General features: G+C 45.4%; 1 protein-coding gene across 4 annotated transcripts in view; it reads left to right on the top strand.

Annotated features, from left to right (window-relative positions):
- The window catches only part of LOC138467907 (coiled-coil domain-containing protein 102A-like), a 458,996-nt gene that overhangs the window by 80,676 nt on the left and 365,248 nt on the right, over window positions 1–13,072 (top strand). The window lies entirely within an intron of this gene.

The following is a 13,072-nucleotide window of genomic DNA, read 5'->3' as shown; positions in this document are numbered from 1 at the left end:
ATCACAATCCTAGATACAAGTACAAATCAATAATTTGGGGCAGTGCCCCTATCAGCAGTCCCAGAATTCCTCGGTCAGTTTCACATCCATGGTCTTTCAACTCCTCGAACCCCCGTGAGAGTAAGCAACTATGTTTCTGAATTCCAGTCATGGGTTAATGTCGGCTAAATGGCTTCAGACAAACAATGGAGCCCTCACAATGGATGTTGGCCCATCAGCGGGGACCTGTAGAGCCAGAGACTTCTGCATCTTCGGGCGGGGTGATGAAATGCATGCCCTGTAGTACACAGAGCATTTTTCTGAAAATCTAGACTTTACATAAATGCAATTGCGAATCAACTTAAATCAAATGTAGGCCAGTAGTTCCTGGACCTTGATTTAAGAAGAACCTCTCTTGATCAGAAACTTGAAAACTCCCCCCATTCCACCGATCGTGAGACACCCAGAACCCATTGCTATGCTCTTTCAGCGCCCAGAAAGGACCAGGAAAGAGAAACTGGGAATCACTGTTGAAGTGACATTGCCGAGTGCCTGAAGAGTGTGGCCAGAAAAGGAAACCGGTGGACCCAACAGATGTGGATTTAGAAAACATCTCTCTGGTGGGAAGAACGTACCACCCAGCCATGCCACAGCAACATCCCCTTCTTTACAGGGTGCAGCGAAGGACTGAGATGCTTTTGAAATGACGGACAGAAATAACCATTTCCTAAATCCCGGCTGGACGAAGTGGGTTGCAGGTTTAAGCGGAACTCTATTTCGCTGGACCCTGTAAATATAGAATAGGTGTTAACCATATCCGATCGTGGTATTTATGTGACAAGTATATGAGCACCTGGAAGTAGCAGAGAGACGATGAGGCATGATGGGGCCGCACAAAACCCCCAACGCATGGCCGTCCACCGAGCACGTGTCAGAACTGGAAAGATAAGCCTTCCAATGTAAGCACAGACTCTTCCCCAAGCACCAGGTCAGATCGGAGTGCTTACCTCTAACAGCTGCAATACACATGCAGCGCGACCTGCCTCCCCAGCGCCTTCAGCACACGGTGCTTCGAGCTCGATCCACAAGCATCAGTGATATCTAAACACTAGAGGCCTAGGAGGGCATCACTTTTCCAAAAGAAATGAAGGTGTGAATGACATTCACCGGTGGTGTTCATTTCTGGGGTGAAAATGACTCCGATAGAAACTAATGGAGAGGAGCACACCTGCTAACCTGGAATGCCCAAGAGAAAGCAACAATACAATCATTGGAGTGTGGGTTTCCCCTTTTCTTTTTATCACTGAAAGCATGCTGCCCCAAAACTAATGACTGTGGATGCACCGTTGTGTATCTTTTCAGGCACATGCAAGCCCCAGTAAAAGGATGAGAGTGAGTTCAAGGAGATCAACCCCACCCCACCCCCGCACGTGAGAAATATTGACTCGCACACATTTAGGAAAGCTGTCAAAACACTATTGTTTGTATAAATTGTACTAGACACCGTTATTGCCACGAACATTGTAGGTAAGCTTTCCTGTTCTCTGTAACCGGTTATCATGTAATGTGCTACATTGGAAACACAATGCACCCTAGGCCTTTTCTCCCTGTAACCATGAGCTAAGCCTATTGCCTGTAACTAAGACACCTTCTTGCAACAGCGCCTCGACGCCCATGGGCTGTAGTGCGCTTCACACATTCAAATAAATAAATAAACATGACGTCCCACCATGGCAGCTAACAGAAAGCACATAGTAGGGCAGAGTTGTTGTAATGTTCCACGTGCAGCTCGAGAAAGAAGAGAGCTGACTGTCAAGCTGGAGGGAGGTCGGACGACTCCTCCCTAACCACGGAAGCCGAATGGAGCACGACCCTCCCACTGTCGTTGGCACGTGTACCTGATGCGAGTATAACAGGACACCACGGGGCAGCCAACGGGGGGAAGAGGGTTAGGGAGGAGTTGCGGATAGTGTGGGGGAGATAAGGAACACCAGACAGAGGATTAGGATACGTAATAGGATAGGTAGGGGGAGATGTAGGGAAGACACATGCAACATGCATAAGAATTAATCTTGACTTCATTGTCATATATATATATATATATATATATTAGGTACATGCCCAACCTTCCTGTGCAGATTGTACTTGTATTAGGTACACGCCTACCTCTGAACTTAGGATGACAGACAACACAATGTGACACATGAATGAAAGCATGAATGGTGGGACACAGTCACCATCGTAAGCAGCTTGAGCAAACATAAACACAATAGACGTATTGCCAAACAACACGTTTCCTAGAATGAGGGACTGACTCCCCGCATCAGTCTCCCTGTTATAGTCCTTGATGTTCTGCACTTAACTGTGCACATGGCGTATCTACCAATACCCTGTGGTCGAAGTGTACGAAAAGAAGCAGTGGGACTATGTTCCCTGCTGGTCTGCACCGCTCCCCACAAACCCCTCAGCTATGCCCCCTCATGCACAATACAAACCCCAAAACACTTGTGCCTGCTGTTTAAGTGAACGGTCAGTGCAGTGCACTTAAGTGCAAGTTTCAACTTCTTCCTACACTTTTATTTTAAAACTAAACCATTCCGGAACGGTTTCTTTTTAAACTAAAAGTATAGGAACAGTAAAACTAAATTAAAAGAAGTAGAGGAGCACCGCTCCCGCCCGCTCCCACCCACTTCGACCACTGCGCAATACCTGTTGCTTCACTGATATTTCTCTCTCAGGCATTGAAACGCTGGATTGCCCTGGCCTCCCCCAGAGTACTTATGCCCTTATCGTGGCCCTTAGTGCCTGATGTACACACCGACCAATTGCGTCTACCAACAACCAATCCTAGAGAGCAGGTCAGCCTGCTACTGCTCGCTTAGTTCCATGTGTAAATACGTTCTCTTAATTTTGAGCAAGTACTTATCTTAGGCTCAGGGTGCTGATGGTAACCCTGAACAGATGAAAGTAGGCTGTGAGTCGTCCAACGTTCAACTCGACTCCCCAGTCCTTCAGGGAACCAGGGACTTTCTGTGCACCGAGTGCACGTGTAGCAGGTTGTGATTGCCATGGCAGTCACTGCCGCTGCCCGGGAGTGCACGTTCTCAGTGGAATCACTGCCGCTGCCCGGAATGCACATCACGCCTTCATGCAACACATCGTCCTGCCCGCGCCTCGTAGCAATAATTACCAGCACCTGACACGGCAGGATGGCTCCCTTATGAAACCCGGTATGCGCACGTGCTACATGCGCATGTTTTCCCCACTGCCTCATTGGAATTGTAGTTTCTTGCCACCAGAATGGTCCGGGCCCCAGTGCAAGACACCTGCAGGGCTTGTTAGCCCGCGCTTGGTGGCTCCGGCCACAAGGGCCCCTAGATGTGGCCCCAAGTTCCCCCATCCTCCTAACGCTAACGGTGTATTTGTGGAATATGGCTTGACACTTTTTAAAATCCACATTTTTCACACATAGTTGGGATACCTATGATAACCAGGAGAACAAGTTAGGGCAAGGATTGTGAACTCGTCACAGATGGGACACTGATGCAGGCACTTAGATCTGTGCTAAGTATATAGGAAATAACCCATAGGTACTAAAGAAAGAGACATCCATTTCTTCACACCCATAACTGGAAAAATGGCCTCTGCCCAGAAATGAGGCATGGTTGAGGGAATAATCTAGATGCAGTACTGTCATGTGCCTATGATAATGTAAATTGATTGGTGTAGGTTAACCAAACAAGAGAGAAGGTATTGTTTTAGTTGGTTACTTACTGGAAACGTTCAATAATTTGAGATGAAATTTGAGATCATAATTTGAATAATTATAAATCACTTTGGTACCACCACCCCACCCATCCTGGGTATAGACTCCCTCCTCTTTACATCCCTCCTTGTGGGCTTTTACCATGATCAGTTTGAGATGCAGGGCTAACCTTAGATTTAGCCTTGCAGGGCATTGCTAAGTGGGCCATATATTCAGGCCCCATCCTGTTAAAAGCTTTTCACATGGAACAAAGTGTTTGGAACTCGATTTGATGTCCAATAGATATCTAGCTCTGGCTTGTTCTGCTCCACAATACATGAACAGATCCTCTAGATCTATACATCTAGACAGCTATACTTGTATTGTTAGTTGTACCACATGGCAGTTATACAGGAGTTTACCAAGAAAAACATGACAGGATCTTTATGTAAATGTTAAGGAATATTTATCAACAAAATGATTTTCTTTATGTGAAATCTTCTTGTCCAGGCTGAAGTTCTATGAATTCCCTGGTAATTTTCAGAAACACTTTCATCAAGTTTACTTAAGCAATTTCAGCACATTTTTCAGAATACAAGGGAAACTCTTGATGTTTCGATTCCCTGGTATATGCCCTAAAATCTGGGAATTATATAGGAATTTCGCAAAAAGTGAACTATAAATTTTCACATGACACCAAAAACACCTTTCCTCGTAACTGAAAACTTATTCTACCGAAACCTCCTTATTGAATTCTTCACAATCAAACCATTTCGATATTTTCACCATTTTAAATAGCAGCCATCTTGTGTTTTCCTTTGGATGTGCTATCTCATTATGTATAATAAAGAATAAAGTGCCACCACCTATTCACATAATTGGGATATTCCGAGTGACCTGAACTTATAAAAGCACATGGCTTGTGATAACAAAAACATCCAGATTACATATAGTAATTGAATTCTTCATTCCAATTTAACTGATACAGTAGCACCTAGTTTCTTTCTGGCCGGTCTTTAATAATTGTTCTTAAGTGAATAGATATATCAGTTGCCTTAATCGGCTACATCAGTTGCAAATCCTCTTGGGCAACCTGTGATCCACAACATTTCCCTCACTTTGGCTGGGAGGATCTTTGCAAACAAGAGTGCTAGCATCAGCAAAGGCTGCAGAGCAACCCTGCAAGCATTTTCCTTTGCAGTTGATGGAAATCACAATGGGAAGTCCTTCTTTTCATTTCAACAACAAGAAGGTTCACTTCTCCTTTTGTCTGAGGTTCCAGCTCAAGCCCCTGTTTATAGTTTTGGGCACTTGGCTGTGGGGGATTTGGCAGTGTCCCATGTCAATGAAGTACCTGACAGGTACTTCCCAGATGGCTCTCCTGTCAGAACACCTGTGTTACCAGAAACGTCATGTGCCAGAGGTGCCACCCAAGAAGGAATCTCAGGAAAGGGACTAGGAGACCTCAGCAGTACCTTAGCATATCCGTTTTAGAGATGGTGGAGGCTCACTTACAGGAGACTCCTGCCACCTCCTCTGCTTGTTCGGTGGAGGGGTACATACAGTAGGTATCTCACCACCCCCAATGAATGATTGTCCCTTCTCCCTAGTATTAAGAATCTAGTTTTGTAGCAGTGAACGAGCCCAGAGAAGGCTTCTGACTCGAGTAGTGGGTGAAGATATAATTACTTAAGGGTTTTGAGAATGGGCTGCCTAACATTTGAGGAAGCAGCTTGCTTGGACAACCTTTGCAAGACCTTGGAGCCCTCTCTTAAAAGATTCTGAGCCTCTTCTAACTTTATCATTCTCGCCTAAACTATGCCACTATATAGATACATCTCTTCGTAGATATTCTTAAAGGCTACTTTTGGAATTTCGAGGAGGGCCCTTACTTCAAGCCTATTCTGGATAATTTTGAGGAGCAGCTATATCTTTTGATGTTCTTCGTGCCAGGGAAGCGGGTGCTCAGTCAACTTTGGCAGAATGAAGGCAATTCTAGCTTCATTTATGGAGATTGTAGGTCTCCAATAAAGTGATGATTCTCACACTCCGCTTTTATTTTCTAGCAGTGCTTTGGCAGTTTGGACAAATGGTCAAGCATGCAACAGATGATTATGTACATTTCTGTCAGGATTTGGCACACTTCTCAGTCAGCTCACTTGTACCTTTCAGAGATGCTAGTTCCTTCTCGTATTCCACGTCTTGGTCTGCAGCACAGGGCGGATCCATTGACCATGCTTTCAGCCTCCCTCTCAAGGTTGTGGATCAGCTCCAGTTTTTATTTATTCCTCCTGATTAAGGCCATGTGCGTTGTAGTGTTCATCACAGTTCGGGCTGCAGTACATTGCGTTGTCTGGAAGTGTCACTTTAAGGATGGGTGGGTAAGGAAGTTGGTCCAAGGAGACTTTCACAGCCATCCTCCAAATGCAGCTGTTGTTTTGATCCTTTGGTCCAGAGCTTCGATAAAAAGGGAACTCAGTAGAAATGCTGTATTCATGGGTTTCTGAGTGAAGAAGCAATCGTTTCAGTTTCCAGGTGAAGTGAAGACGTTGGGTGGTTTCCTGCACTTCTAACTTCGAGGGGTGTTCTGCCCCATTAAGCACCTGAAGAGTAAACAGGCTTTTCAGGGCCATTCCTTATAAGATGGAGTTTCTACAGGAACTTATCTCCAGGATTGGTCCTATAATGTTTTCACGTCCAAAGATCTGGAGGATGTCTACTTCCACATTTGGGTGCTGCCATCACACTAGATATTTATGCACTATGCTACCCAATAGGGCAGGTGAAGGTGTCATTTCCTGTTGTGGGGTTGCTTCGCTGCAATGGTATCCTAGTTCATCCCAATCTGAACGACTGATTGATACACCCAGGCTTGAGGTTTCAAGTAGGGGTGATTACCCATAGGGTGTGTGCTGTCCTGTAGGAATGTTGTCAGGTCAAGAAGACTTCCTTTGCTCCTAGTAGACATCTGGAATTTATTGCAGAACACTTTGACACAGAGATCGGGAAAGTGCCTATCCAGGGTTACTAAGAAGTCAAGCAGTCATCTTCTGGTGAGTGATGTTCTTGTTCTTCAATGATTAAAGTTACAAAAGGACATAACATCCTGTGTGTTCTTGGGGTTGTGGGCCTGTGCTCACCTTCAATCCCTAGTGAAGCCCATGCTGCTGCATTGGGCTCCAGAGTCAGGAACTCAATCAGGATCCACTGTCTCAGGCCAGGGATGCTAGCGTATAGGGTGTAGCCATCATGCGCCCTGTGGAGTAGCAAGGGCTGTGTTTCTTGTCAGAATAAATAGGGTCTTCCAAGTGGAGAGAACATGTGACAAAGAGCATTCTTTCTTGTCAACCCCAAATAAGGGCTTCAATCCTGTTGTGAAAACATTGTAACTTCTTGTTCACCTCTTTCCTTTTGAACTGTGTAGGGCACTCTCAGATTCTCTTAGTAGAACTAGCTCTGTATAAATGTTTTAATAAAACTAAATACGAATAGGACTTACAACAGGGTGTTAGATGAGTCTCCACACCCTCTCAGCTTCTTACATCCTGGGTTTGGAGAACATACTGACTGACAAATTGAGCAGCATATTTACTTCCTCATTTTGCTACTCCCTGTGTCTAGGTCGTTTCCATTAGATTTGGGCTTGGTACAATGTCCTGGAGCTAGACCTGTTGGCCAGCAGTCAGAACAGGTTGCTGGACATGAACTGCTCCAGGTGGATGGATCCTTATGCTTGAGAGTAAGATACTTTCACACTCACCTAATGGTGTTTGCTTTTCCTTCCTTTCCCCTCAGGAGAAAGTAATCCAGAGGAAGTTTGCTAGTGCCTGGGTGGATGAGGAAGCCATGGTTTCTCTTGCTTGTGTAGATGTTCTGCTGCCAGAAGATGTATTTCCCTTGTCATTCTTTCCCCTTAGATGGCTATCTTTTCCCCTCCAGGTGTTTGGCAAACTATATCAGACTGTCTGAAGTCTATACAGTGTGACAAAATGCCCTGCAGGATCATGTTGGTGGATGGTGGACTTGCCAAAGGGGCACTTCTTCACTGGATAACGGTAATTCCTCCGACCTTTTTAAGAGATTGAGTAGCAGTGTTCCTGAGAGGCCCGCAGCTCTGCTACACCCGGCTTCCCTTGTGCGGGTGAGGAAACTGCTCTAGAATCTGATTAAACAAAGAGGGGGAGCTCATCTAGATCAAGATACCCTCGAGACATTCAGCCAGCAGATTAAAGAACAAGGAGTTTAGAACTCCAATATAGTGGATTTGGTTCTTGAAGCTGCGGTGCAGACTCATCCAAGCCCAGAGAACTAAAACGCCCAAGCTCCCTGTTCCAATGCACGCCACCTGATTCCCATTCCACCAGAGGTAAGCTGGAAAGAGGGCTGAAAGCTCCATAAAACCTTTCTGTGCTCAGTTGTCTTGGGGTGGAGGTCATAGGAAGAGTTCCTTTTGTGCAGGCTGGCGAGAGGAAGAGAAGATGCCGGAGAAGGATCTGAATGTGGAGCTAGAGTTCACAGATTGAGGCAGAGCCCCTGGAGTCTGGACATAAAAGGCTGGAGGAGAGACCCAGAAGACTGGGGTAAGGAGGTGACAGGAGGCTCCAGGAAGGACTTAGGGGGGCTGGGAAAATTCAGACCCAAAAGGTGGGGCGTTTTAAGACCCAGTGGGCTGAGAAAAGAAGGACCTAGTGGGCTGGGAAAATTCAGACCCAAAAAATGGGGCTGAGTGAAGGAGGACCAAGTGGGCCGGAGAAAGAAAGGTTCAGAAGGTGGCAGTGACAGCAGAGAAGTAGAAAACAGTGGTGGTTATGAGGAGAGTGCCTAAAAAGGTGGAGAATATGCCCAAGGGTTTAGAGAAGGTGGGGAGCTGGCAGAGATATGGAACATCCTAAGTGTTGTGAGAAAGGAGCCAAAAGTGGTGAAGGCGAGAAGAATAGAGAGCTGTTGCAAGAATCTGTTGATGAGAGATAAAAAAGCAACATGAGAAACCTCTGGACGGTGGAAAAGGAGTTAACAGAAAGAATTCAAGGGGAAAGTTAGTTAAATATTCTCCAGGAGTTGAAGGAGGAAGTAGTAGGAGGCACTGAAGAGGTGAAGGAGAGGACTAGGGCAGGAGGTATTAGAACAAAGCGGGAAGCAGAGAATCGTTAAGAAAGCTTGTGTTGCCTAAGGCAAAGGAGGGCATGCCCAAGAATCCAGATAGTATAGGAGAGACTTGAGGCGAGATGCAGGTGAGTAGAGAGACATTAGAGTAGGTGTTCGGCAGGAGCTGATCCCTGGCAGAGAGGGAGGCAGTGACCCGCCTAACGAGAAGGCTGGCCAAACAAAAGGGCAGCCTCATGTAATGCTGTGGCTTTAATCAACCTTGAAGACCTGCCCCTAATGGCCTCACTTGCAGAGTCAGCCACACACTCCAAGTATTGGGATAACACCTGGGAATGAGAGCTAAGGAGAAGAGACCCCTATCAATGGGACAACATGATGCAGGAACTCCTTACAAATGAGGAGTTTGACCTCACATGTATTTTATGGATTTTAATGTCGATAGCCAGCGGCTGGACTTACGAGCACTGGCAGAACTTTTGTTGGAACAATTTACTTTCATAAACACTTTCTTTGGATATATTTTCATAGAGTACTACCGCAAGGATGATGGCAACTTTTAATTTCATTCAGACATAATTTGTGTTTTTTTTGCCTCTCCTGTGCATGTTTAGAAAGAAAATCATTTTTTAACCCGGTTCCCTTGTCTGGCCTGTTTGTCGCTCAATGTCCACTGTGTGACAAACAGAAACAGAGATTCAGAAGAGGGGTCTTTGGAGTGAAGTACCACTCTTCTTGGCTGCAATCCAGTTGTCTTTCCATACTAAAAGCATATTCTGGTCACTGCTCCTCCTTATTTTGGTGTTCCAAGAATGGGTTAACTCCTTTCGCTTCCAATCCTCTGACGGTATTGGAATTCTTTTGTGAGGGGTTTCGCTGGGTCCCATTATTTACTCCATTAGAGGACCGATGTTTTCTGTGAGAATCTTAAGGGAGCCCTGGATTAACATTCTGTCTTTGGCAATTTGAAAGATCTTCGAACATACCATGCCTAGGGTCAGATTCCCCTTTCCATCTTGGATGCTCCCTTCTGTCATCATGGCTCTCTGGTCTGTTTCTTTTGAACCCTTGCACAGAGGAGTAACTTTGCTGAAACTGTTGGGTGGGACAAAATGGTGTGCCACAAAAGTTGGGGGGGGGATAAACGATAAACACCCTTGCCCCCCCCTAAAAGAACTCCCATGCCCTTGCATTTAATTCACCTTATGACCCTCTTCAAAAGGTTCATTTTCTCCTGTACCTGGAGGTGATATGATATGTCATTTATAACGCACCTATACACAAGTGTTTCAAGGCGTCACGAGGCAAGGGGGGAACATAGGGAAGACAGAGACAACGATCTTACTAGGCCAGGTGACATTGAGATCATGCAAGTGCAGGGAAAGGGGGTAGGGGAAAAGTGCTGGGAGAAGGCAGAGGGGGCAGTGCATTACATGGGATCAACAGTAAAAGAAAATGGAATAAATAAAAGCAATAAGCAAAAAGTTCAGCCAGCTGGTGGCAAGTGCATAGGTAAGTGCAGACATCAGGTGTCAAGTGCTGGTAGTGGACTGTAGGGAAACAGAAAACAGTCCCCAAGTGCGGGGGTTTCCAGGGAGGCAGTGCAGGTGTGCAGCTGGCGGGGCATCTGGGCCTGATATCAGAGGGTTGGCCAGGTGACCAGTGCAGTTTCAGTTTCAGCCAGGAGTTCAGCAAGGCAGAGGAGGAGAGAAAGCAGAAGCGGAGGTGGTTCTCCTCAAGTTTCAGGGAGGCAGGGAGGCTGTTCCAGAGGGAGGCCCCAGCCGAAGAAAGATCTACCACCAACTGGTTGCTCGGAGAAGCGACTGACCCTGAGGGAATCGGAGGCGGATGAGCGAAGAGCTCGAGAAAGAAGATATTTAGGAAGAGAGAGTTGAAGGTAATGAGGCCCCAGAAGGCCTTGTGGACAATGCAGAGGGTTCGAACGTAATCCTCACCGCCACTGGGAGCCAGTGCAGAGATTTCAGTCCTGGAGAGATACAATCCCTGGGCTTGAGACCAAGGACAAGTCTCGCACTCCTGTTCTGGTTGAGTTGCAGAGGGCGGAGAGTAGAATGGTACTGGGCTCAGTATCATTATACATTTGATGCTGCACATTAAAATTGCATGTCAAGTGTTCCACAGCGGTTTAGCAACATCTTAGCTTCATACGATGAACGTTCTTTCAAATATTTGTATTGAACACTTAGTGTATTTGCAGGACTGAAGTCTTTGACGTGGAAGCGCGGCACATTTTTACTGTCACGATTATTTACTGCTACATTTCATTACACTGTCAGTCTCCCATGTCCATACTGCTCTGCCCAGTCTGGCTGAACGATATTTGGGAGACATGCTTTGATCATTATTAGGAGGTTTGGTGGCCTGGGTCTCCCTGCACGCCCCCTTGTTGCGTTGGGTTACGCTTGATTTAACTACTGTTACAGTTTATTTTAAAGGCAATACAGGGATACAAGAATATAGGGGTAGAGGCGCCTGCCTTAAATTTGAAGAGGGGATACCCCTCATGAGTAAGTACACTGATGACTAAGAGGACAATTCAGTTTCATCAACATCTGTAACATTAAATGTCTGACTTGCATTAAGAACATTTAAATAGAAAACGAATAAGCTTGCAAAGTTCTAGCTCAGGTGAAAACTTAACGAAATAGCTCACTGTACGGTATTGTAATAAATGTTGTGCTTTTATGTCTAGTGCATCAGTCCCCCTTTTGCCAACACATTTTGATTGTGACAGAATTTCAGTTTGTGAATATAAACAAATTACGGACAAAACCTTCCCTCGGAGTTCCAGTAGCGCTGTGTCCAATAACTGAGCAGCAAAAAAACAGCCTTGAAATCTTCAAATATTTCAGTATGGGTCGAATAACTGCAAAGGACTTGTTCTCTCGGGGCTAGTAAGATCTCTCCTGTTGCGGGCCATGTCATGTAATAAAGGGTGGCATGCTTACCAAAAGGTCGTAGGGTCTTACTGTGTATTTGCAGATAATCGCTCCATTGCCACCATCAACCAGAGTTTATTTACCCACCTACCCATTGCAGGCCGCTCTTTCCTCTTCCACTCAGCGCCAGTGGTTAACGTTGCTGTAAGCAGAATAGCTGTTACTAATTTGCCTACTGGCCCATAGAGAGGAAATATGTCTGTTAAGGGTTTCCCCAGCAATACCAGCCCAGCATCCTAAGGCAATTCCCTTCCGATCACATTCTTAATTAACTGTACCACCCCCTTCAAGAAGCATTTGGAATGGCCCAAGACAACCACACATGGTGCAGGGTTCCCTTTCCGTCACATTCCCTCCAGCATCTATCTGACACCTCCTTTATTGCATGCAACCTAGCTGGGGTCACATACCACCAATGTAGTAATGTGTATGTTCATTCCTTGTATTGGACACATACAGATGAGGTCTTTGCTCTTTTCCATATCGCCCAATCCTGATAAGTGAGTACCTCATCCAGCTCTTCTTCCCAATTTTCCTGTGATTTCCACTTGACTTTTGGCTACACCGCTGTCCCCCCCCTAAAATTACGCTCATGGCGACACTCAGCTTTTTATACAGAGATGAGATTAGGCCGCTTGTCATTTCCATACCTTTCAATGAATTCTCAAAGGTTGGTCACTTTTTTGAGCACTCCAGGCAAGAATTGGTTAAATGCGTCATTGCACAATGTTCTATTGTCAGAGAAATAACAAAGATATTTATAAAAACATTCATTCCTCTTGGGCTTAAAGGAAACATTAATGATCCCCCTTTGCTCTTGTCAGTGGCACACAATGTGACCCTTTATTTTATTGCTGCATAGTACTGTTCTTGAAATTCTACTCTAGGTGTGTACCCATTTTATAATTTATAATGTTTAGAACGTGTAGTTTGTTTGCTTAATACCGTAAATGCAGAACATATTAACATATGCAAACCGGCGGCTCTAGCTTTGAGGTTCTAGCCCCTAAAGCTTGGCACTCACTCCCACTCAGTCTAAGAAAAGAAGAATCCCTGACAACCTTTAAGAAAGCTCTAAAAACAAAGCTGTTCAACTAGACCACCTTATGTCATGCATTGTCTCTAAAACGTTCCCTCTGTAACCCGTAACACCTTCTCTACAATGTCATATACTGCTGTATACATCTGCTCCTGCAACAATGTTATAACCTGCACCGAATGTATACCCTGTATAACCTGTATAACATGCACCAAGTTAATATCCTGTAACAGCGCCACGATGCCT

Source organism: Ambystoma mexicanum, chromosome 4q (genome assembly GCF_040938575.1).
Source record: "Ambystoma mexicanum isolate Mex_15411 chromosome 4q, UKY_AmexF1_1, whole genome shotgun sequence".
In the NCBI taxonomy this organism is placed as follows: Eukaryota; Metazoa; Chordata; class Amphibia; order Caudata; family Ambystomatidae; genus Ambystoma; species Ambystoma mexicanum.
This window is presented reverse-complemented; position numbering and strand designations above follow the sequence as displayed.